The sequence below is a fragment of the Pan paniscus genome, chromosome 1, assembly GCF_029289425.2.
Source record: "Pan paniscus chromosome 1, NHGRI_mPanPan1-v2.0_pri, whole genome shotgun sequence".
In the NCBI taxonomy this organism is placed as follows: domain Eukaryota; kingdom Metazoa; phylum Chordata; class Mammalia; order Primates; family Hominidae; genus Pan; species Pan paniscus.
In genome coordinates, this window is record NC_073249.2 from 102,962,612 (window position 1) to 102,985,629 (window position 23,018).

Sequence of the window (23,018 nt, forward strand, 5' to 3'; positions counted from 1 at the left end):
GCGATCCATGTATCGAGACCGTGAGAAAAGATTATTAAACATGCTAAACTCAGCGAGACCTGATTCCCTCATGAGGACTCTGTTAAGAATGAGTACCACTCAGCAAGTGATGACTGTGACATTCACTTTTGAATAGCTCATGAGCGTTAATATATTTCATTGTGCACCTAAACCACAATGGATAAAAACCAAGGTAGGGGCAAGATGATAATCACAGAATGTCACCGGTATATGTTTAGGTTCAAATACTATTATGAGAAGTGGCAGGTAAAGGAGGTAGGAAAAAGAAAACACATCATGTAATTGACTGTTGTATGGAAATATTTGATGCTGAAAGTTATAATTTAAAACTATAAACCAAATATTAGAAGTGTGTCTAGTTCAAAGGGAGGAAAACCATCGAAAACATTTTTAGTGCAATATTTAACATGAGCTATACAACCCTTCCTAAATGCCAAAGGCACACACAGACACACACAGACACACACACACACACACACACACACTCACGAAGAATACAAATGACTAGAACCAAGAAATGTAAATACATTCTGCTACGTATGGTAAACATAGCCTACAATGTGGAAGAGATTAGAAAATAAACATGGAAATGAAATGTTTTTATTAATTCGCATCAGTACCCACCAAAACCAATCAGCATAATCAAATATTATACCACTGAATGTAAAAAACAATCCAAAAGTCCAGAGTGATAGGCAAAAGGTTTTAATTGTATAGATTAAAATTAACTTCAGACAAAAATTAAAACTCAGGCAGAGAATGTTTTCTTCTTTTTGCAACAGCAGACACTAGTAAAAACAAAGGCACAGTAAAAATTGAGACCCAAAATTTCCAGCGTAGAGATATGAATATCATAATAGACACAGGGAGGGAGGATTAATAAATGATAAAATGTTTAGAGGATGATCATTAGAATACAGGATATTTATACTCTTGAAAACCGCTTTCCCAAGTACTTCATTATAAGTAAGGTGTCTCTAAAAGGGACAGATCTCCTAGACCCCTCCTTAACCAAGTAACCAGTCCTGATATCATAATGGTGATGGACAAACTAGACCTTCTCTGCCCGCAGATGGGCTGAGGTTGGAAACTCACAGCCTTGTCTCTGCAGTGTTCTCGGCAAAATGTTTAGGCTGAATTTAATCATGAAGACATTTTCAGACAACTTCAGAATGTAGATCATTGAGCCAGACAGCTGACCTGTCCTCTATAAACAAGTCCATGTCACCACCATCCATGACAACAACAAAAAGATGAGGAAATATTTGGGGTTCAAAATAACTAAAGAAATGCAGCTACATTATCTTTTTACTTTTTTTGAACCCAAAATATCTCTTCTCCTTTTTGTTGTGTGATTTGTGGTGATATGGACTATGTGAAGGAGACAGGTCAGTTGTCCTGCTGAGTGTTCTACATTCTGCAGTTGTCTGGTGATTACCTCCTATGAAACTCAGGCTAAGCGTTTTCTGCAAGAACATGGAATTGTTCATATTCTGCACCGGCAGAGTCCTGGGTGACATGCTGTCTCCTGCCAGCGGCTCCTGACTCCTGTTCTCTACAGGATGGAATTGAGAGGAACAGGGCTAAGGCCTCCCATTGCTGTTTGTCCATCTAGCTGTGGTCTTCCTAAGTACTGACACCAATTGGAGGCTGAAGGACTGTGGCTTCTCTAACCAAAGGAGCCTAGCAGGTTAACAATTGTCAAGAGCAGTTGGTGGTTCTGAAATACAATCCTCAGCCAAGGATCCCTCCTGTGTTACAGATGGATCAGCTAAAACAAGCCAACACTGAAGACACAAAGAATGAGGTTAGGTTCATTGAAACCAGGGTAACACCTTTGGATGAGCTAAACACAAAGATGACACTGACCTTGAGCAGTTATAGAAGCTCGGAGACATGCCTGCAAAATGAAATCCCTGAGGAACTTTGTAGCTACCCAGAGATACGTGGTTCAAATTAAAATGTCTGACTGATCACTCCCGGCATGTGCTGCACAGTTATGTGAACGTGTCACACCTAATGTGGGTCCATTGTCTTCAGACTGAGCACAGGTTGCCACTGGCATGGTTTGAGAATAGGAATAGAGCCATGCCCACTGACCCATCCTATGTCTGGGCTTCCAAATGGAACTAGAGTTTCATTCAAATCTTCACGTGCCTATAGGTCCTGCCTGCAGGAATGACATCTCTCGGCTTAGTAAGGGCTGCTTATTGTGGGAATATGACTCCCATCTGCAACACCAGGTGGAGACTTGTCACCGTCAAAGTAAAAAACCTATTGTCCACGTAAAGGGCAAAGCTGATGTGCTGTTCCTCAAATGAGTAAAACACACTTCTGTAGTGCTGGAATGAGTCAGGTAGTTCAAAGTACATTGACGGAGTCGAATAACATCTATCCAGTGAGTCCTGTAAGACTTCAGGCTCCTCCACTTCCATCAGCACACCGTTAAGCCTGGAAAATGAGACAAAACTAAAGAAGCAGCCAGGGAAAATCAGACACCACAGAGCCCCACTAGATTTCAGAAGTAACATAAGGAAGTGGTTAGAAAAGAAAAAGGATAGATCCATTAATGAGGTAAAAAAAAAAAAAAATTATTGCCTTTATGTTGGGATAGAACAGGGCCAGGTAGAAAACAATGAAAAAGACAGAGAGAGAGAGACAGAGACAGAGACAGAGACAGAGAGAAAGTGAGCTAGTGAATTGGCCAGGTGACATACTGGTAAGGGAGTAAAAGGACACTCTGAGTTAGTGCCCTCATGACACACAGCAAACGGTGATCAGGAAAAGAGTGAGCTCAATAGTTTTCCATAAAATATGCTCAAAATTCGATGCAGTGGCCATGAGAGTACAGCTTTTGAAGTATGGTCAACCTATGGTACGTTAGGAAATGATAAGGGGAGGAAGAAATGGAAACCTGAACATCTACTACAATGAAAACCAACAGCAATGTCAGTAGGAGTAATTCAGCCTTTGTTGAAAACGTGACATCAAACACACTCTGGTTTCCCTGAATCTGTTGCCTCCAGGTGTTAACACAGAATTAAGCATCCACAATTGCTGAAAGTTACCTGGGGCATGGTGGGTTTTGATCTTCTTCCCCTTCTTTCCTTCCCCTTCTTCTTTTATTCTTTGATCTTCTTTCCCTTCTTTTCTTCCCCTTCTCCTTTTCAATTTCTGCAAAAAATTCCAACATGGACAGACACATTAAGCTGATTCCCCTACACACATAACAATCCACTGTCTAATCCTCACACAGGGACCTCAGGCTCCTCAGCATAAGAATAGGACACTGTGAGAGATATATTTCAGGAGGCCTGAAGGCTGGTCATGATAGAAATTCCTCGGTTTTTCTCCCAGAAACTGTGGGTAAAATGTCCCTATTCTAGTAGATCGTTATCCAAATATCATTTGTCCCAAGTTTGTGCAAACAGTTATGCCATATTTTTCCAATCAATTTAAAGCAAATACCCTCAAATGATTTCTAGGAGAAAAACTACAATATTTAGCCCTGTCTCATCAAATACTCAGATTGTTCGTGGTTGTGAGGACTTCAGACACTGAAATTAGAGTGAAAAAGGAAATCTACAAACCCTTGAGTCAAAATCATAGTTCTCTGAATTTGTCACATCTGCCCAGGTCCAATGTCATGAGAGTAGAATCAGAGTGCCACAGGCATGGCCTGAGACTAGGAAGAGAGCCATGCTCACTGACCCATCCCATGTCTGGGCTTCCAGGTAGAACTAGAGTTTCATTCAACCTACATATGCCTATAGGTCCTCACTGCAGCAATGACATCTCTCAGCTCAGTAATGGCCACTTGGAGCAGGAATATGATCTTTATATGGAAGACTCAGTGGATCTTTATCACCTTCATAGAAAGGTACTCACCTCCCACATCAAGAGAAAAGCCAACATGTTTTTCCTCCAATGCATAAAAGGAACTTCCATAGGGCTGGCAGGAGTCAGGCTGTTCAAGACAACTGGAAGGAGTTGAATAACATCTATCCAGTGAGTCCTGCAAGACTTCAGGCTCTACTACCTCCAGCAGCTCCCTGCTGAGCCTGGAAAAGGAGGAAAAAGTAAAGAATAAGCCAGGGGAAATCAGACACAACAGAGCCCCAGCTAGGTTTCATGGGTAGCATAAGGAAGTGGTTAAAAAAGTAAAAGGATAGATCCATTAATGAGGTAACAAATTATTGCCTTCATGTTGGGACAGAACAGGGCCAAATGGAAAAGAATGAAAGAGAAAGACAGACAGACAGACACACACACACACACACACACACACACACACACACACTGAGAGAGAGAGAGAGAACGAGCTCAGTGAATTGTCCAGGTGACACACTGATGAGGAAGTAACAGGACACTCTGAGTTAGTGCCCTCAGGACACACAGCATACAGTGATCATGAAAAGACTGTGCTCAATAATTTTCCATAAAATGTGCTCAAGTTTCCATGCAGTCGCCATGAGAATACAGTTTTTGAAGTCTGGTCCACCTACAGTAGGTTAGTAAATGATAAGGGGAGGAAGAAATGGAAACCTAAATATCTACAGCAATGAAAACCAACAGCAATGTTAGTAGGAATAATTCAGGCTTGGTTGAAAAGATGTAATCGATAATGTCAGCCCGCTCTGTTTTCCCTGAACCAGGAGTCTCCAGATGTCAACACAGAAGTAGCTGTTCACAATTGCTCAGTTACCTGGGGCATGGTGGGCCTTGGTCTTCTTCCTCTTCTTGGTCCTTTTTAATTCCTGCAATACATTCAGACAGGGACAGACAAAATAAGCCAATTCACCTACACCCATAACAGTCCACTGTCTAATCCCCACACAGGGATCTCAGGCTCCTCAGCATGAGAACAGGACAATGTAAGAGATATACGTCGGGAGGCCTGAAAGCTGGTCATGATATTCTTTGGTTTGCATCTCAGAACCAAGGGTGAAATATCACTATTCTGGTAGATCGTTATCCCAAAATCATTTATCCCAAGTTTGTGCAAACAGTTATGCCTTATTGTTCCCATCAGTTCAAAGAAAATGCCCCAGATGATTTCTAGGAGGAAAACTGCAGTATTCAGCCCTGTCTCATCAAATGCCCAGCTCGTTCATGGATGCAAGAATTTTGGACACTGAAATTAGAATGAGGGAGGAAATCTACAAACCCTTGAGTCCAAATCATAGTTCTGTGAATTTTTTACATCTGCCTGGGTCCAATGTGCTGAGAGCGGGCTCAGGTTGCCACAGGCATGGCTGGAGACTAGGAATAGAGCCTTGCTCACTGACCCATTTCATGTCTAGGCTTCCAGCTGAGACTACAGTTTCATTACAACCTATATGCGCCCATAGGTCCTGCCTGCGGCAATGACATCTCTCGGGTCAGTAAGGGCCACTTGGAACAGGAATATCACCCCTATCTGGAAGACCAGGTGGAGGCTTATCACCTTCATAGTAAGGTACTCACTGTCCACGTCAAGAGCCAAGCCAAGGTACTGTTCCTCCAATGAGTAAACAGCACTGCTGTAGGGCTGGCCTAAGTCAGGCAGTTCAAGATAACCTGAAGGAGTCGAATAACATCTATCCAGTGAGTCCTGCAAGACTTCAGGCCCTTTGTCATCCAGCAGCTCCCTGCTGAGCCTGGAAAAGTGGGAAAAAGTAAAGAATAAGCCAGGGGGAATCAGAAACCACACAGCCCCAGCTAGATTTCATGGCTAACGTAAGGAAGAGTTTGAAAAGAAAAAGGACAGATCCATTAATGAGGTAACAAATTATTGCCTTTATGTTGGGATAGACAAGGGCCAGGTAGAAAAGGATGAAAGAGAAAGACACACACACACACACACACACACACACACACACACACACACACACACAGAGTGAGCTCAGTGAATTGGCCAGGTGACACACTGATCAGGGAGTCAAAGGACACTCTGTATTTGTGCTCTCAGGACACACAGTGAACAGTGATCATGAAAAGCATGTCCTCTATAATTTTGCATAAAATTTGCTCAAGTTTCCCTGCAGTCACCATGAGAATACAGCTTTTGAGGTATGGTCAACCTTCACTAGGTTAGTAAATGATAAGGGTAGGAAGAAATGGAAACCTAAACATTTACTCTAATGAGAACCAAAAATCAATGTTAGTAGGCATAATTCAGACTTGTCTGTCAAGATGAAATTATTATTTTCAGCACGTACTGTTTTCCCTGGACTTGGCATCTCCAGGTGTCAACATCAAATTAACTGCCCACAATTTCTCAAACTCGCCTGGGACCTGTTGCCTCTTGGTCCTCCTTTTTCACTTGATCCCACCGATGTCCTGCAAATAAATGCAGATGGGGCCTCTTACATTAAGCAGTTCTTCCTTGCACACGGAAACATTCCTCTGTCCAATCCTAACACAGGGACATCAGTCTTGTCAGTGTGAGAACAGGAGACTTTGAGAGAAATATTCCAGTAGGCCTGAGGTCAAGTCTTGAGAAAACTGGCTTGAGTTCTTTCATGAGCCTTGGGCAAAATTACCCTGTTTTGGAATGTTATCTTCCCTATGTGCTCTGTCCTAGGTTTGTGTACACAAATGAGCAATTTTTTCCCCAATAAATTGTAGGCAAATAGTTCTAACACCTCATAGGAGAGATACTTCAATATTAAGCTTTCTCTCATCAAATACCCAGAATTTGATAGTTTATGAGATTGTGGACACAGAGATTTGATGAAGGGGTGCAATGTACCGGCTCTTGAGTCAAAATGAAACTTGGTTCTACACAGAAGCATCAGCTATTATGGCTTTTGCGGGTGAAAAGTCAGCCATTTATCTAGAAAACATACCAGGAACATGACGGACAGATGAGCTAAAACAAGCGAACTTAGAAGACACAGAAAATGGGGATAAATTCAGTGAAACCTGGGTTACATCTTTCACTGAGATGTAGACAAGGGTGACACTGGCCTTGGGCAGGTAAAGAACCACACAGACATGCTTTGGGAACAAAACTCATAAGGAATTTTGTAGCTGGCAAGAGACATTTAATTCAGATGAGCTGATCTGACGGACAACTCCTGGGCATGTGCTGCATAGTTTGGTGTGAGTTTGCCACACCTGCCTTGAGTTCAATGTCGTGACAGTCAGTCCAGGTTGGCACGGGCATGGCCTGAGACTAGGAAGAGAGCAAAGCTCACTGACCCACCCCATACCTGTGCTTCAGACTCGACTCCAGAGTGACTGAAATCTACATTGATATATAGGTTTAGCCCGCAGTGATGGCAACTCTCAGCCCAACCAGGGGCACAAGGCCCGAAGATTATGGGGTCTACCTGGGCCATTAACTGGAGCTTTAACACCTTCACAATGGAGTACTCACTGCCTATGTCAACAGCCATGCAGACTTGCTGTTCCTCTAATGAGTGAAATGTGCTGCTGTAAGACTGGTACGAGGCCAACATTTCGGGAGGAATTGAGAGAGTCGAATAACCTTCATCCCAGGACTCTTGGGGGACTTCCTCCTCTTCAGACTCCTGCAGATTCCTGATGAGCCAGGCAGGACAGGGATGATAGAAGATTTAACCAACAGACATTAGACAACAAAACCTCCCAGATGATCTGATGGGAGACAGAATGGAGTGGTCACAGAAACCAAAGGCATTTTTCCTTCAAGAGAAATAAAACTATCCTTCTAAATGCAGGGTGGAGGGTGACTGCTCTGGGGACAGAGCAAAAATGGGCAGCATGTGCTCAGTACATTTGCCACGGATGAGCCAACTCAGGGCACCCAGACTCTCCCTGTAAACTACCATCATGACTTGCAGCACAGAGAACTGACACAGGGCTTCAACTACTTTGCATAAATTGGGTTGAATTTTACATGCAGCATTCAAGTGAAGAGAGTTCTTGACGCAGTGCAGACACAGATCTTGTGTATTAAGGGCCCCATTTTCCCAATATTTTGATATAATATATTTACTTTTTCAATTTCTTTTCTTGCAAAAATACTAGCCAACATACTACCAACAAATAGGAAGAAAGCATATATACACCTCTCCCTGGATTTAAACACATGGGAGAGAATAGGCAACACCAAGAAATCCCTGTTTGAGGGTCTGGAGTGGACTTCCAGCAAACTCCAAAAGACCTGAAGCTGAGGGACCTGACTGTTAGAAGGAAAACTAACACACAGAAAGGAATAGCATCAACATCAACAAAAAAGACATCCACCCCAAAACCCCATCTGTAGGTTGCCATCATCAAAGATCAAGGGTAGATAAAACCACAAAGGTGGGGAGAAACCAGAGCACAAAAGCTGAAAATTCCAAAAACCTGACATCCCTTCTCCTCCAAAGGATCGCAGCTCCTCGCCAGCAATGGAACAAAGCAGGATGGAGAATGACTTTGATGAGCTGACAGAAGTAGGCTTCAGAAAGTCGGTAATAACAAACTTCTCTGAGCTAAAGGAGGATGTGCGAACTCATCGCAAGGAAGCTAAAAACCTTGAAAAAAGATTAGACGAATGGCTAACCAGAATGAACAGTGTAGAGAAGACCTTAAATGACCTGATGGAGCTGAAAACCATGGCACGAGAACTACGTGATGCATGCACAAGCTTCAGTAGCCAATTCGATCAAGTGCAAGAAACGGTATCAGTGATTCAAGATCAAATTAGTGAAATGAAGCGAGAAGAGAAGTTTAGAGAAAAAAGAGTAAAAAGAAATGAACAAGCCTCCAATAAATATGGGACTATGTGGAAAGACCAAATCTACGTTTGATTGGTGTACTGAAAGTGACGGGGAGAATGGAACCAAGCTGGGAAACATTCTTCAGGATATTATCCAGAAGGACTTCCCCAACCTAGCAAGGAAGGCCAACATTCAAATTCAGGAAACACAGAGAACACCATAAAGATACTCCTCGAGAAGAGCAACCCCAAAACACGCAATTGTCAGATTCACCAAGGTTGAAATGAAGGAAAAAATGCTAAGGGCAGCCAGAGAGAAAGGTCGGATTACCCACAAAGGGAAGCCCATCAGACTAGCAGCAGATCTCTTGGCACAAACCCTACAAGCCAGAAGAGAGGGGGAGCAATATTCAACATTCTTTTTTTTTCCATATGTATAGTTTTCCTTTATTATTTTTTGTGTGTATGTATATATATATATTTTTTAATACTTTAAGTCTTAGGGTACATGTGCACAATGTGCAGGTTAGTTACATATGTATACATGTCCACATTGGTGTGCTTCACCCATTAACTAACTCATCATTTAACATTAGGTATATCTCCTAATGCTACCCCTCCTCCCTCCCCCCACCCTACAACAGGCCCCAGTGTGTGATGTTCCCCTTTCTGTGTCCATGTGTTCTCATTGTTCAATTCCCACCTGTGAGTAAGAACATGCGATATTTGGTTTTTTGTCCTTGCAATAGTTTGCTGAGAATGATGGTTTCCAGCTTCATCCATGCCCCTACAAAGGACATGAACTCATCATTTTTTATAGCTGCATAGTATTCCATGGTGTATATGTGCCATATTTTCTTAATCCAGTCTATCATTGCTGGATATTTGGCTTGGTTCCAAGTCTTTGCTATTGTGAATAGTGCTGCAATAAACATATGTGTGCATGTGTCTTTACAGCAGCATGATTTATAATCCTTTGGGTATACACCCAGTAATGGGATGGCTGGGTCAAATGGTATTTCTAGTTCTAGATCCCTGAGGAATTGCCACACTGCCTTCCACAATCGTTGAACTAGTTTACAGTCCCACCAACAGTGTAAAAGTGTTCCTATTTCTCCACATCCTCTCCAGCATCTTCAACATTCTTAAAGAAAAGAATTTTCAACCCAGAATTTCATATCCAGCCAAACTAAGCTTCATAAGTGAAGGAGAAATAAATCCTTTACAGAGAAGCAAATGCTGAGAGATTTTGTCACCACCAGGCCTGCCTTAAAAGAGCTCCTAAAGGAAGCACTAAACATGGAAAGGAACAACCGGTACCAGCCACTGCAAAAACATGCCAAACTGTAAAGACCATTGATGCTAGGAAGAAACTGCATCAACTAACGGGCGAAATAACCAGCTAACATCATAACGACAGGATCAAATTCACACATAACAATATTAACCTTAAATGTAAATGGGCTAAATGCCCCAGTTAAAAAAACACAGAATGGCAAATTGGATAAAGAGTCAAGACCCATCAGTGTGCTGTACTCAGGAAACCCATCTCACATGCAGAGACACACATAGGCTCAAAATAAAGGGATGGAGGAAGATCTACCAAGCAAATGGAAAACAAAAAAAGGCAGGGGTTGCAATCCTAGTCTCTGATAAAACAGACTTTAAACCAACAAAGATCAAAAGAGACAAAGAAGGCCACTACATAATGGTAAAGGGATCAATTCAACAAGAAGAGTTAACTATCCTAAATATATATGCACCCTATACAGGAGCACCCAGATTCATAAAGCAAGTCCTGAGAGACCTACAAAGAGATTTAGAGTCCACACAATCATCATGGGAGACTTTAACACCCCACTGTCAATATTAGACAGATCAATGAGACAGAAGCTTAACAAGGATATCCAGGACTTGAACTCAGCTCTCCACCAAGCAGACCTAAAAGACATCTACAGAACTCTCCACCCCAAATCAACAGAATATACATTCTTCTCAGCACCACATCACACTTATTCCAAAATTGACCACATAGTTGGAGGTAAAGCACTCGTCAGCAAATGTAAAAGAATGGAAATCACAACAAACTGTCAGACCACAGTGCAATCAAATTAGAACTCAGGATTAAGAAACTCACTCAAAACCACACAACTACATGGAAACTGAACAACCTGCTCCTGAATGACTACTGGGAAAATAACAAAATGAAGGCAGAGATAAAGATGTTCTTCGAAACCAATGAGAACAAAGACACAACATACCAGAATCTCTGGGACACATTTAAAGCAATGTGTAGAGGGAAAATTATAGCACTAAATGCCCACAAGAGAAAGCAGAAAAGATCTAAAATTGACACCCTAACATCACAATTAAAATAACTAGAGAAGCAAAGCAAACAAATTCAAAAGCTAGCAGAAGACAAGAAGTAACTAAGATCAGAGCAGAACTAAAGGAGATAGAGACACAAAAAACCCTTCAAAAAATCAATGAATCCAGGGCTGGTTTTTTGAAAAGATCAACAAGAAAACCCTGTTTGGCTAGTTCACCTGGCTCATCTGATGGCAAGTTCCTATCTTGAGAGGACTATGAAATTAAAACCAATACAAGTGCCACAAATAACATACAACATTGTAAATCAGCACAATTTGTAGCTGGGTGAATGGAAGCAATAGTTCTATTCATCACTTCCTCATTTTCCCTAAATCTACCATCTCCAGATGTCACTACTGAATTAACAGCCAACAATTCCACAACATTACCTGGGAGACACTGGCCCTTTTTCTTCCTCTTCCTCATCATCACTTTCATTTTCTGTAAATAAATTCAGAGAAGCAGGTCACATTAAGCAATTCATACTTCACATATGAACAAATCACTGTCCAGTCACAGCACAAGGACATAACTATTCTCAGTGCAAGAATAAGGATTCTGACAGGAATATTCTAGGGTGTCCTAGATTAACTTTGGTGAGAATTAGATGACCCTGCTTTCCAGACCCACAGGCCAAAATCTCCCTCTACGTGTAGACCATAATGCCATATTCCCTGCCTGAGTCAAAGTTAAACAAAATTTTTTCCCCAAAAAAATCTCCAAAAATTGGTCAAACAATTTTCTAAGAGTGTTGCTGCAATACGGACTTATATCACCAGGTAACATGGACATTAAATGTTTAGAGGCATCTATACATGAAACATGACTGACAGATAAATTTGAACAACTCTTGCTTTAAAAAGAATCTGTGATTTGGGAGGCCAAGACAGGTGAATCATTTGAGGTCATGAGTTCAGGACTACCCTGGCCAATATGGGGAAACCCTGTCTCTACTAAAAATACAAAAATTAGCCAGATGTGATGTTGTGCACCTGTGGTCCCAGCAACTCAGGAGGCTGAGGCAGGAGAATCACTTGAATCTGGGAGGCAGAGGTTGCACCAAGCCAAGATGGTGCCACTGCACTCCAGCCTGGGTGACAGAGCAAGACTCCATCGCAAAAAAAAAAAAATCCACGATGCTACAAAGAAACATTGGATCAGCCATTGCATTGACAGGGTGGAAAACCAGGGTCCAGCCTTGCTTTATGGAAATATATCAGCAAAGTAAAGAAGAAAAGTTTCCGTCCTGATTTCAGGGTGACTGTGCAGCTAAGCAAGCTGACTTAAAGGAGATCCAGATGAAAGCTGAGAGCAGTGAAGCCTGGGGAACAATATTTCCAAATACAAAGGCAAGGCTGCCAGCTTCCTTAAACAGGCATAGAAACTCCATGGACATTGTTCAGGGACAGATGACTTAATCACAGATGACAAGCGATACTGAATCGAAGCTAGGAGGCCTGACAGATACTGCCTGTGCACCTCCTGCACTCAGGTGACTATGAGATTGTCACACTTGCCTGGGGTTGAGTAACTTGATACTGGGGACTGGCAGACAAAGGCATGACATTAGCTGAGAAGGACAAAAAAACTCCCTGATATCTGTTTAGAAACCCATCATAGTTTTTTATTCAAATGAATTTGTGTTTATAGAGCCTGTCTTCAGAGTTTATCTTCCTCAGCCTAGAGAGAGGTATGAGACACAAGGAAAACAGAGGCTACCTGGAATAATGTGTACAGCATCCTCCCATTCAACATGAGAGGATGAGCCAATGAGAGTTGAGTCGACTTTGTCTTCCTCAAATGTGATTTTGGTTTTCCTGTGTGGCTGGTTGGAGTCATAAGGGCCATGGCTATTTGAACAAGTGATGGCACATTCCTCCAGTGAGTCCTCAGGGACTTCCTTTTCTTCAGCCTTCTGCATCTCCCTGATGAGCCAGGTGGGACAGAGATGACAGAAGATTAAACACAGAGGGATTGGACCCCAGGGAGTCCTAGCTGGTTTTGACAGGCGGCATTAAGAGAGTGGTCCCAGAAAGCAAAATGGAGGTTCCCATTAAGAGGGAACATGCAATCCTGTTCTCTCTGCAACAGAGCATGGCTGCCATGGGAACCAGAGAGGAAGAGAGCAGCTGGGTTCATTGCACTGGACAGATAGGAGCTGAGGAGGATGAAGACTCAGCTATCCCTGTACAGTGCAGACATGACACTCGGCACACACAGAGAAACATGACAGCTGCCGCACCCTGTGTCTAAGCTGGGTTATATTTCACATACTGTGGCCAAGCGAATGCGGGTTTTTGGCCCATCATAGATGCCAGAGAGGGTGTGCCTCCTAGATATTCCTCATATGTTACCATCCATTAATTGTTCCTGAGTATTCAGTGTTACCTGGGGGCAGACGATTTCTGCACTTTCTCAGCCACCTCAACTTGAACATCTTCATCGTCATCGTTGTCATTTTCTGTAAATACAGAAGTGTTCATTCAGATATTTCCCACTTCACAGTCTGCAAGCACAGTCAGCCCAATGTGCAACAGAGACATGAACATCTAGGCATGGGTCACCGTTCAACTGAAAACTCTCATGTTTTATCTTTAACAGAATGCCCTGGCATGGTTTCCTGATCCATCAGGCAATGCATTTCTGATGTGGAGGGCCACCATCAAGATGTGGCCAAATATTGAAAAGACCTTTCGCTTCCCATATCACTGGAGGCTTGTGCAGCCTCTCTCTGGACGTTGGCAGCTGTCTCCCCAATCCTGCCAGATCTGATTCCCAGGCACGGGCTTGGTGTCCTGTCACAGTTTGCATTTCAAACCTAATTCTTTCTCTTAGAAGCAGACAAACTTGTCCCACAGTCCTCTATGCATCAGAAGATTTCAAGCCTCCAAGTGGCTTCTGCTGTGTTATTCAGGGACATTCTATCCATGGGGAGTGCTCCAATCTGAAGCACTTCCTACCACAAAACACCCCCACATCAAGTGCCTTCTCCAACATCACACGGCGAGGGGCTTCATCTCATTTTGGAAAGCAGTTGTAAGTGTTCCCACATTTGAATGCTTCAGACCCTTGCAGGAGACAATTTGTCTGCCAGGGAGAGAGAGAAACTCAGGAAGGACAAGTCATTCACTCTCTGACAGTTACTAAGAACATTGCCGAAAAGACAGCCTGGGAACCTTCATTCTTAGTCCAGAGCTCTTTTCACTCTAACAAGTCTGCTCCCATCGCAGCCTCCTTCCTGTCCTTTAAAACTAGACAGATGCTGCCTCTTACTCCAAAGACCACCTTCCATCAAGGGAGGAGGGACACTCGCAATACTGTGACCTCCAACCCCATGGGTTTCCCATCTCCCTTCTTACCCAAGAAGTCCTGGTCATGTCATGGCCACATAAGCTTAGTGGAAAAAAACACCATTGATTCAACTGTCATTGTGAAAGTATGGAGGTCTGGAGTCTCTCATAAGCCTGGGGTTTTGGGTCATCAGGGCCTATGGCCACCTTACCTGGGCTGAGCTTTTGGACAAGGTGCTGTACCAGTCTACACCCCTCAGCCAGCTGTTCATGGAGGTCCTGCCCCTGGGACTTGTCCGGCTCATCCAGAGTGAGGAGGTCCTGGAGATGCTCATTCAATGAACGGGAGGCATCTCTCCCTTCCCGTAACTTCTCCCTTAACTGGGTCAGCTCTTGTTCCTGAGCGTGAACCAGGACTTTATATTGCCTAAGGTGAGACGGTAGAGAAAATTTAAGAGTAGAAAGGGTTGAGTGATCCGTTCAAATATTGCAACAGAGACTTCTGAGACAATGTCCTCAAGGAGACCTTCAAGCAGAAGGTCAGCACATGTTGAAAGGAATGTCTGTGGCCAAGAGAAAGAATAGAAAATGGTTTACAGGCTTCCTCTGTATCAGAGAGGGCTCCTGCAAGATCCTCGATGATGTTCCATTCATCTTTCCCTTCTGTAAACAAAAGTAGGTGTCTTCCTAATTCCATTTCAAAAAGACATCCTTTCAGTTCCTCACTCTGGCCATGGACATTTCCATGTGAAAATACACATAGTGCATCTTGCGGCCACTAGATACAAAGCCATGTACAGAAATGAGGCCAGGTGCAGATGGGGAGAATTGAAAAGACAAAAGAAGAAAAGAATGACAGGGTCGAGAAGGCAACATTGATTGAGTGAAAGAATGAGAAGCCGCAGTCAGTCAGGAGTTGATTCTCACTAAGGGTAAGTGGGGTGGTGATGGCACACCATTTTGAGTATACTGAATGCTGCTGGGTGGTTCACACTCCTTTGGTGAATTTTGTGTTATGTAAATTTCACCTCAACAATTACTTGTTTGAAAAAGAGAAAACAAGGCTCTAAGAAACAACTGCAACACATAACTGATTATTATCCTTGTTCTCTGATAAATATTTGTGTGTCATGAGCCTGCCATGGCAATTTCTGCCCTTCCCCTGGCCCAGCTTCGTTCTTACTTCTCCCCGCCGAGCTGCTGTACTTGAGAGATCTACACACCTACCCGCCTCCCTCCCCCCACGGGGTCCCCTCACCTGAGCTCCTCAGCTTGCTTGAGCTGCTCCGCAAGCTTCTCCTCCTTGAACTGTCGCTCATTCCTCAGCATAGATTTTATGAGGTCTTTACACTCTTCATACTCTGAGAAAAGACAGACACGCCTGCCTCAGTGGAAGGTTTGACATGCTGCTGTGGTCACTGCCTACAGGGCAGGAGCCAGGTCCATCCCAAGGACAAAACTCTCCCCAGTACCAGGGTCTAGACAGGGATTTCCACATCTTTACTCTTCAGTCTCCTGACTTTCTGGCATCTGATCCTCCAACATTTAAAGATGAAGAAAGAGAAACTCAAGGGCGCATCAAGGAAGTTGACAAGATGATTCAACCACAACGAAGTGGAGTCAGAACTCACAGCCCCTGAGGTCTGACTCTGAATGCGGGGCCACTTTCCCAAGCCATGCAGCCTCTCCTATAAAACACTGCACTGGGGCATGAAGTAGTGATTTCTTGTACAGTCGGGAAGGCCCCTATGACTATGGGACTGATGGTTTCCCTTTTACTGGGTATTTCAAGGACAAATATGTCAAGGACTTTAAAAATATTTCATTTTTAAATCAATATTCAGATATGGTTTTAAGAATCATCTCTGAAGCATAAAGTGTGAGACATAAGACAATAAGGCCATGAAGGAAATATGCCCAAATACTTTATTAGTATGAGAGGCAGCATTAAGATTTAGATTAGTTGTGTTAATTTAGAAACAGCATAAGATTAGTTTGTGTTAATTTAGAAACATCAGAATGAAGAACTAATAGATAGTGTTTACACTGTGCCAATTAATGTTCAAGGAGATTGACAGGAAATACCTCATGTAATTCATTGCAGCAATTTACAGAGGTAGGTATTATTGTAGTACCCTCTGAACAGATGAGGAAACTGAGGGACAGACAAAACAAGCAACTTGGATGGAGCCCAGGAGACAGGCTGAGGGTCCCTGCTTTGCACACTGCACTGCTGCTTCCACACATTCTCGGGTGTGATCTTTCTTCCTCTTTAGGAACAAGAGCCTGTGCACCAGGAAGCAGGACTTCACTCTCACCAAGGTACTCTCTGCTTTTTATTTTTATTTTTGTTTTATTTATCTTTTTGTTTGTTTGTTTTTTGACGAGTCTTGCCCTGTCACCCATGCTGGAGTGCAATAGTGCAATCTTGGCTCACTGCAACATCTGCCTGCTGGGTTCAAAGGATTCTTCTGCCTCAGCCTCCCGATTAGTGGTGATTACAGTTGCCCGCCACGACGCCCATCTACTTTTTGTATTTTTAGTGGAGATGGGGTTTCTCCATGTTGCCCAGGCTAGTCTCAAACTCCTGACCTCGTGCTCTGCCCGCCTCAGCCTCCCAAAGTGCTGAGATTACAGGAGTGAGCCACGTTGCACGGCCCCTACTCCCTGCTCTTGATGCTGTCACTTATAGATAGCACAGGTTCTATTAGGAGCAGACTCCTCTTGAAGTCCCTCAGAGCAGGTACTGGGTACTATCACCAAGTTCCCCTCAGAGTCACTAGAACAGAGCTTTGCTTGTTGGGCCTCAACAGAAACTTGAACTGAATAAAATTTCACTAGTCCTAGACATTTAGAACAACAGACTAGATGTTATTTGTCTGCAAGATCTTATATGGTACAGAGAGGATTCTTGAAAACATGATTGAGCCTCTTGGAGAAAACAGGTCATTGTGTGCCTGTGTTAGAAATCAATAACTGTGAGTTTAACTCTAGTCCCACCCCCATCTGATTGCAAACATGGAAAGTTGTTAATACTTTGGTACCTCTGTCTTCCAACTTTAACAAAATGTTAAAATACCCATTTCTGTTTTCCTAGAAGTACAGGAAGGATGAAATTATTTTTGATGGAGAGAGCATTTAGTGTCTCAGAGAGAAGACAGGACATCATTCATCACTTTCATGATGGTGAGCCTATAGATCTTACTGTATTTCTTCTGTCCCTTGGCCAGGAAGCCGGCCAGTTAAGTTACAAAACATTTCTCTTTGAGGCTTCTGAACTGCTGTTTCTTCTCTGCCAGCTGGGGGCGCAATTTCTCGTTGATTTCTAGAATGTTCATCTCTGCCTTCTCGCTGGACAAAGGGCCGGCTGATACCACCATGCTGACGTTTGTGGCAGAAGAGGTGGAGTCAGGGACTGGGGAGAAGAAACCCAAACATATGATGGGTTAAAAACTGGTGAAATCAAATAGGTTTAATCAGGACTGAGGGATGTCAGTAACTGAAATTCTTAACTTACTGTTGTGAAAAATGTGATCACTCCCCACAGCACTTTAGGATCCTTCACCACAAAAACAAGGTTCGAGGTGCCTGAACTCAGAGCTGAAAGCACTGCCAGTAGCTCAGACTCTGATAAGAGTGAGGTAGATTGTGGCCAGCGTGCCAGGTAACCGTCTGCAGTTGCAATAACAGAATTAGAAAGTGGGGGTGTCATGGAATCTTAGGAGCCCTGCATTCCAATTGCCCAGGCTTTGCTGAAACACAGGCACCCTAGTCTCACCTGAGGGTCACCACCAATGGGGATCATTCCTTCAGCATTCACTCTCAGTATTCGTGTACCCTTGTGACAATGCCACAGACCCGTGTCTTTCCCAATACATCTAAGCATATTCCTCACTGTTTATCTCTTGTCTGTACAACATCATCAAGGCAGAAACAGTTTCCCAACAGGTTATATTTTCTTAATGGTAGTCATGAAGTCACCCCACCTGCTCTCAGTTAAAACAGAGCTTAAGGCTTTTCCACAGGTGTAAGATATCAAACTTTTAGCCTGCCCTGATATCCTCCGGGTCTTCTGCAGTTTTTTCTGTATCCACTAGAAAGTGAATGAATAATTCATTTTTTTAAAATGTTTTCTTTCCTGTCTCAGTATTCTTGCTGCTGCATCCCATTGTTAGGGTGATTTCTTCTTTCTTACTGGGGCACCTTCTTGGGTTTTCATTACATTCTAGACCAGTTTGACATCCCTACGTCCAAAGCTCTTCCTCTATGTGGGTTGATTTGTTTTTTAATGTCACTGAGCACTACATTTTATACTCGTCACTTACAGATGTCATTCTAGTGCCACAAGACCTCTTTTCAAGGTATCAAGTGATCAAAGTCATTTATATAGAGGTCTCCTGAAAAAATGTGTGACCATCTATCTTGGGAAGTTTTGTAAACCTGATGCTATTTTGTTGTTTCTATTTTGTTTTCCCATATACTGAAAAGAACAGGGCCACGAGCAGTTCTTATGGAATATGGTTCGATATATATTTTGTTGAAATGACCTAACACCATTGATTTTGGGTTGCATTCCACTAACAGAACATTACAAGATCAAGGTTATGGTCAGGGTTGGTTGGTGATCCTCAGTGTTGCTGTGCAGTAGAAGGTGAGTTTGAGGTGAGAGGAACAAGTAGGAAAGAGTGATACCCTTAACCACCTCTTTGCTTTCTCAGCTTTCATCCCCACCTAGGTGTTGTGAGCCTGGAACTTGAGAGACTGTTCTGTAGCCCAGGTCTCCTAAGATTGGCTGCTGGGCTTGCCTGAGTTGAGGGTGCAGTGGGTTGATGCTTTGAGATGTATCAAAAGCTTTAAGTCAATGTATTTTCTAGGGTCTGGAAGACCTGACATTCTGTGTCAGAATGAAAATCTGTCAAGTTTCTAAATGAAAAAACTGCAGGTTCACAAAGTGACATGGGTTACTTGAGGTCACAAAGGGATGAGTTTTCAGCACTGCCAATAAAAGCAATCACAATAATTATTCAGTAATTATTCATAGGATCCATACAATCCAGTAAATATTCACATATTTAGTAATTATTCACCGACCAATTCATACAAGGCATTTTGCTCAAAACTGTGTTTATATTTGGACATTGTATCTTCATCATAATCCTTAAGGTAATGCTATTATCCATAAGTAACAATTAAGAAACCTGAAGATGAGGGATAGCTAATCATGTATTTGGCCATATTTCCATTTTTTGGTTTTTGTGATGCTGGAAGAATGACCAGAATGAGTCATGGGAAGAGTATTCATTCCTGTATTATTTTCCAGGACAGAGGTGTGCCCTTCTAGAGTACTGGGACCAAAATTCAGAAGTGTCTGAAACCTTGCTTTAACAGTATGGGAAATAACCTCTATCACCTGGAATTTCCCTGGAACTTTGGAATATACAAGAGAAGTATGAGACGTGGGTCTTCCCTTGGCTGTGTTTAATTCACTCTTCTATGGAATACCAATGATTCTCACTAAGACTTTTGCCTTTTTATAACCACAATGTATGTCTTATGGAGAAGATTTTACACTTTGCTCTATTTAGAAAGAATAACTATGAGCAATGGTTTAGGTTTTATGCCCTGGACTTCATATTTTTCTGATTTCTGTTTTGAGATTAAATTCTCATGTAAATAGAAAAATACTTATTATTTCTCATCAGGCCAAGTTTGTTATCAGCTTGAGTTTTTGAAGATGAAGCACAAACTTTTGATTTTATCTTTGTCCCCATCAGCTCCACTCATTGTCTCTCAGTATGACCTGGACTTGCCCCTGCATTTACCCTCATCCTGCTGAGCCATCTCCATGCACTGTCCAATTCCATCAGTGATTCGGGGTCCTCCCAAGGCTCCCTGAAATGTGCACAGGGATCAGGACGTCAGACACATTCCAGACACAAAGGCAACCCATACTGTAGAGTGAGCAGCTGTGTTCCCACTTCCCTAATGTTCCAGTGATGTCCTCAAACTGAAGGGAACACTTTCCCTTTTTAAGGGTCTGTTCTTCATGTCTCAATGCCTCTGATCTAGTGAACACAACTGTCCTGAAAGTGAAAGAACCTGCTAAATTTCGAGTTTCTGGTTAGGTGGCTAGAATGGGTTTATAAGACTTCCTTACTTACCTATGACTGCTGAAGTTTGAATTCTTAGCAGTATGATTCCTTTTCTTGTAAGCTGAGCAGCTTAGGAAAGATTGGCCATGTTGCTGTGCAAAAAGAGGTAAATTTAATTTCTACTCAAAGCATGCTTGAATTTGGAACTAGGGCTTCCACTCTTCCAAAGTTGGACTGTCACTACCTCAGGCATGTGTCCCAAAGGGCTCATTTCTCTGTTGTACTCAAAGTTCAAATGGAGCCCAGCAAGCCAGATCTCCTTTACTTCTAGGTTCCCTCAACAGTTTCTCCTCTGCTTTAGAGACTGCCTTGAAAATATTCTTGTCCTGCTGTTGTGTTTTGGCTTTGGAATGATGTGATGCAGCTCAATGGGTCCTACCCCCAAGTTGATCAGAGTAAGAAACAGCTGGGAAAGTCAGTGCAAATACAAGTTCATCATCCTCCTTGCAGGGATTCTGATTCAGAGGGCTCAGGTGGGGCCTGGAATGTGTTTGTTAATATGACTCAGATGTGCAGTCAGTTTGGGGACCCGCTGATACCATCGACCTTATAGTTTTTGGGATGATTCTTTCTGTTTTGCTGATGAAGAAACTGAGGCATAGAGAGTCTGTAACTTGCCCAAGTTCCCCTTGCTGTAAGTCCTGGAGCCAGATCTCAGGTGGAGCAGCCTCTTCCCCATCCCCTTCCCACATTTTCCAATTCAGCTGGGTCGATTCTTTCCAAGTACGTGTTTCTCTCCCCTATAAGTCATTTCTGAAAATAGGAGAACTGGAATTTAACTTCTTTCATCTAATACATTTCCTCACAACATGCTGCCAGCATCATATTCTGGCCTCTTACTATTAAAGTGAGATGCCTTTTTTTTTTTTTTTTTTTTTGAGACAGGATCTTGTTCTGTCACCCAGGCTGGAGTGCAGTGGTGATGATAGATCACTGCAACCTTGAACTCCTAGGCTTAAGCGATCCTCCTGCCTCAGCTTTCCAAGTAGTTGGAACTCTAGGCACACATCACCATTTCTGGCTAATTTTTTATTTCTCATGGAGACAAGGTCTTGCTATGTTGCTCAGGCTGGTTTTGAACTTCTGGCCTCAAGCGATCCTCCCACCTAGGCCTCCAAAAGTGCTGGGATTACAGGAGTAAACCACTGAGCCTGGCCCTGAAATGCTTTTTTTTTTTTTTTAATGAAAATACAAGGCATGGAGATGTGGAAAGACACCTTTCTTTATTACTGTTATTATTATTTCTATAGTATAATTCATATATCACAAAAATCACTATTTTTAAGCATATATTTCAGTGTCTTTTACCATATTCCAAAAGTTCTGCAACCATCACCACTACCTAATTCCAGAATATTTTCATAATGCCAAAAAGCATGCCTGTACCTATGGGCAGTCACTCTCCAATTCCCCCCTTCTTGCAGTCTCTGACAACCACTAATCTACTTTCTCTATATATAGATGTACTTGTTCTGGGCACTTCCTCTATATGGGATAACAAAGTGTGGCATTTTGCATCTGCTTCTCAGCATTTTGTTCTCAAGTTTCATCCTTTTTAGCCTGCATCAATACTTCAACTTTTTAATGGCCAAATGATATTCCACCATATGATTATACCACATTTTGTTTATTCATCAACTGATGGTGGTTTAAGATGTTTCCACTTTTTAACTATTATGAATAATGCTGCTATGAACAGCTTTGTACATGTTTTTGAGTGAACATCTCTTTTTCATTTTCTTGGTTATAAACCTAGGAGTGCAATTGCTGCATCATGTCACTTTAACTTTCTTTTATGTTTAACTTTTTGAGGAACTTACACACTGTTTACCAACTTCAGTGGCTATGCCATTTTACATTCCCACTAGTAATATATGAGAATTCCATATTCTCCATAACTTTCCAAACATGTGTTGTCTTTATTTTTTCTTAAGTCATACTAGTGGGTGTGAAGTGGTATCTCATTTTGATTTAAATTTACATTTTCCTAATGATGAAAAACATCGAACATCTTTGCATGTGCTTCTTGGCCATTTGTGTGTTTGCTTTAGAGAAACCTCTACTCACAGATTTTTTCCCATTGTTAAATTTGGTTGTTTGTCGTTTATTGCTCAGTTATATGAATTCCTTATATACTCTAGGTACTAGACCCATGTCAAATATATAATTTGGAAATAGTTCTCCCATTATGTGGATTATCTCTTCACTTCCTTGACATTATCCTTTGAAGCATATAAGTTTTTTATTTTAGTGAAGTCCATTTATCTATCTATTTTTGGGTTGTTTGTGCCTACTTAAAAAATGTCTAATCCAAAGTCACAAAGATTTGTACCTATGTTTTCTTCAAGACATAGTTTTTTGAATGAGAACTTTCCTGGGTTTTACTGGAGGGCAGACATTGTTTATTTATGCCTCCTGTCCATTACCGATGTTTCTCCTGATTGTTATTCATATGCTCACCACCCCTCCATGGAGCATCCCATGGCCTGTGACAGAGCTCTGGGGACTGATATC

At 42.3% G+C, this 23,018-nt stretch overlaps 1 pseudogene; it reads right to left on the minus strand.

Annotated features, from left to right (window-relative positions):
• Positions 1-710: 710 nt before the first annotated feature.
• On the minus strand, positions 711-22,087 carry LOC100991860 (neuroblastoma breakpoint family member 15-like; annotated as a pseudogene).
• Positions 22,088-23,018: the final 931 nt, after the last annotated feature.